Source organism: Toxorhynchites rutilus, chromosome 2 (assembly GCF_029784135.1).
Source record: "Toxorhynchites rutilus septentrionalis strain SRP chromosome 2, ASM2978413v1, whole genome shotgun sequence".
NCBI classification, from domain to species: Eukaryota; Metazoa; Arthropoda; class Insecta; order Diptera; family Culicidae; genus Toxorhynchites; species Toxorhynchites rutilus.
Window position 1 is genome coordinate 190,218,539 of NC_073745.1, and position 4,285 is coordinate 190,222,823.

Below are 4,285 nucleotides of genomic sequence, written 5' to 3' on the forward strand. Positions count from 1 at the left end.
TTCCTTGACGGAGGCGAGGAGTCAGAGGATCTTTTCTCTTTCCTCTTTTTTTGTTTTTTGTTCGCTTTGTTATTAGGTTCGCTCGTTCTCATGCCCTTAGGAGCGCTATGGCTGGTTGAAGGTTTTATCAGATCGGCTTCGTTTTGAACAATTTTGTTTATCATGTTGTTCTTCTGCATCTCTGTAATGATTGATTTCAATTCTTCTATCTGTTGCTTCAGTTCTTGGATCTGGGCCTTAAGAGCGTTATTCTTGTTTATGACCTCATTGTTTACCACCAATCTTTGCTGAACTTGGCTTTTGGCTACATCAGCGTAACTTTTTGTTTGTCTTTGTGTGTTTACGTACGTTCTTTTTGCTTCCCCATATGGTATGTTTCTTGATACTTTAATTTTTAGTATATCGTTCTCTCGTTTGTAAAATGGGCAGTTTCTGTCGCCAGGCCCATGATTCCCTTTGCAATTGATGCAATATGGTGGTTCTTCACAAGATGCGTTGATATGGTCTTTCGAGCATTTTTTGCACCTTGCTTCTTCTCTTTGGCAATTCTTCTGTGTATGCCCATATTTGTAGCATTTAAAGCATTGCATTGGTTTCGGGAAATAGTGTCTAGTTTTAAGTCTTAGTAGACCACATTTCAGATGTTCCGGAGGCTCTGATCTATTGATCGTAATGATAAGAAGAGGCGTGTTAACCGTTTCTCTCTTTTCGTTTTTCCTAGTGATTCTGTGTACGTTTAGCACACCTTGGTCTGCTAGCTCAACTTGTATCTCTTTCGTTTCCATTTCCATCATTTCTTCGCTGTAGACCACACATTTTGAAATGTTCAGGTTCTTGTGGTATTCTACTTTTATCTTTTCTCCGTTTACTAAGCTTTTAAGCATTAGTAGCTTTTCCGCGTTTCTGTTGTTCTCTAGAACAATCAGAAAGCTTGTGTCTCTTTTTATGTACTTTATTTCTATGATGTCTTTCGTTAGTTTGGATAGCGTTTTTGATATCAAGAAGGGGTTTCTTGTTATCTTTCCATCGGTTTTTTCTGCCGTAAGGCTGAGGTAAGTTTTACCTCCTACTCCGCTCATCGTCGATACAGTTTTTTGTTTTGGTTGGTTTTGTTTATTATTCTCCATGTGATTCCCACGAGTCGCTAGGGAAAGGTGGGGTCCTCCGCGTCAGTGCCCTGCTGTAACACGGTAAGGGCTGCATACTGTGGGGTGCGCCCCGGTGCCCCACAGGCTCCGTTAACGGCTTCTCATTTATATCGCCCCTTCCACCACTCAGCTCTCGGCACGGGTCGCATCACACCTTAACTTTTGGGGCCCGTTTTCCCCCTTCCTTGTCTGCGTACGACCAAAGGTCCCACCGGGGTTGGTTACCCGATCTTTCCTAAGGTTGCTCATACCCCAGCCGGTACCTCGGGGAGGTAAGGATAGGAGTTCCAGGGCGGAAGCTGAAGGGCCAATAATTGGCACTGGATTGCGCTGTACCCTGGCTTTACCAGCCATTAGGACCGAGGTGTGTGTATATCTTGTTTATTAGGCTTTAACATTTGTTCTACAGTAACTAGCTGCTCTGTCATTCGCCTAAGTTTATCTCTTTTACATTATTCCCTATATTCCCTATACTCCTGTTCACCATCACTTTGAGCGGGCGTTTTTTGCTCTGTTCACTCTTTTTCATTTTTTGAGTATTCGTGATATGGTGGGCCTATCTCTAGTCCCTAACTTAGATCATATTAGTCAAATTACAGTCTCTTATGAAATCACACGTTCTTTTTATGTTCTCAGTGCTATTTTTCAGAATTATTTGGATGTTGTCTCCTAGTCCATGTTTCCGTCTTTCAGTGTCGTACTTTCTACACTCCACAAGGATATGTTCTACTGTTAAAGCTGTTCCACAAGTTTCGCACGTGGGTCCATCTTGGTGTCTCTGGCTCATGATTGAGCTGTGCGTCATCCAGGTGTGGCCTATCCTGAGCCTAGTAAGCAACTTCTGGTCCCTAGGGTTGTCTGCTTCGGTCCATTTTTCTACGCTGCATTTAATTTTCCTGAGTTTCTGTTCTCTGCAGTGGAACCAGGTTTTGTTCCATTCGTCCTTTATTGCTTCTTTGATCCACCTGATGGCATCTTCCTTAGGTATGGTTCTGTCTTCAAGTGGCTTGGATCGACCTTCGTTGGCCAAAACGTCAGCTTTCTCGTTGCCTTCAATCCCAGTATGGCCGGGAATCCATGTAAACCTTATACCTTTTTCCCAAGCTGTTGCTTTGGCCTGCTTCAGCCATGGGTGGTCGCAGTTTCCGCTTTCTAGCCCAGCCAGACAGCTTGCCGAGTCCGTGAATATTATTGAACCTTCTCTGGCAGCCTGGGTTGCCTTATGGAGAGCATATGCCTCAGCGGAGAATATGCTACACTGTTTTGGTAGTCTACCGTTTATGCACACGTTTGTGTTGGGAATCGTTATACCATACCCCACATCATTTTTTGTTTTCGAACCATCAGTGTATATTAGGCTTCTTCCTGGGTAATTGTATGTGTACATTCTGAAATTTGTTTTTGCGACGTTATTTGGGCATCCTGCCTTAGTATTGGCTTTTATTGTCCAATCAATAATTGGACATTGGTGTACCCATGTTCTTTGTTTGGTTGGTACACTTGTTACGGTTTGAGGTAGATCTTGATTTGTAAGCTGTTTAAAGCTGAAGTTTGCTCTTTCCAATAGAGGGAGGGTTTCCCATTGGTCTGATGTAAGCCTGTCTTTCAGTTGATATGCTTTTGTACAAATGTTTCTAGTGATTTGGTATTTGAGAGGGAGCTCTCCACATTCGGCATAAATTGATAGTACTGGGCTGGTGCAAAAAGCACCTGATGCTATTCTGATTCCTTCGTTGTATACAGATTCTAGAGCTTTAGTAGCTTTATCGCCTACTCTTGAGTACAGCTCAGCTCCATGTAATATTTTGGCTAATATTGTAGCGTTTACTACCTTTATTAGGGTACATCTGTTGCTAGGTTTGAACCTTCCTGCTATTATTTTCATTACTCTTATATAACCTTGTGTTGTTCTCTTAACGTCTTCGAAGTGTTGTCTGAAGGTTAATTTTGAATCTATTGTTACTCCCAGTACTTTCATTTTTCTATCTTGGGGGATTATGCATTCTCCCAGATGGAGCGAGGGGGCCTTTCTATGGTGTCGTCTTCTGCATATATGTACTAGTTTTGATTTCTGGGGATTAATCTTGAATCCCCTTTCATCGGCCCAACATTGTATGTGGTTGATCGCTCTTTGAGTTTTCCTTCTATTCCAGCCTGGCGTTTCACCGTAGTTAATAAGTGTAATGTCATCTGCGTATACCACCAGAGACACGTTATTTGGTACCCTTTCGAAGAGGGACTCCATAGCTATTAAAAATAGCGTTGTTGACATGACTGAACCTTGCGGTATGCCGTTTTGTAGGGTTCTAGATGAGCTCAATGCTCCTTTGCAAAACACTTTAATTTTCCTATCGGTCAGGAAGTCTTTAACGAAGCTCAGAATGCGACCGTCAAAACCCCATACTTTCATTTGCTTTAAGATTGGTAGTCTCCACGTCCTATCGAAAGCTTTGGACAGGTCCAGCGAGACCATGTCTAGGTGGGCATTTTGCCTTGTGGCTGTATTAATTATACTCTCGACGTGTGCTAGGTAGGTGGTTGTACTTTTGCCTCTTCTAAAAGCATGTTGTCTTTCGTCTAACAGGTTTCTGTACTCTAGCTCATCAATGAGTCTTCTGTTGACCATTCTTTCTAATGTTTTTCCCACACAACTAAGGAGGGTTATAGGTCTATATCCATCTGGGTTCATGGTGTTGCTACCTACTTTGGGAATGGGTATGATAATACCTTCTTTCCATTTTCTTGGTATTTTGCCGGTATGCCATACTTCGTTAAGTGTTTTTAGTAGTATAGCTTTACCCTTAATTGGAAGATTTTGTAGTAGTGGATAGGTTATATTATCTTCACCTGGAGATTTTCCTGTGGCACTGTTCAGTGCCCATAGGAGTTCTTTCATGTCGAAGCTTCTGTTGTAAATTTCATTATTTTCACTTATTTTTATATCCACTGTTTTCTCCTCGTTCTCTTTGAAGTTTCTGAAGGAGGTCTCGTAGACCTCATCTGACGATACTTTAGTGAAGTGCTTGGCAAGTTCTTCTGTTATGATGTTATTGTCATCTGTTATTTTTTGGTCAATATTCATTATTATTCTCTCACATTTGTATTCTCCTTTACATGCTCTAACTTTAGCCCACATG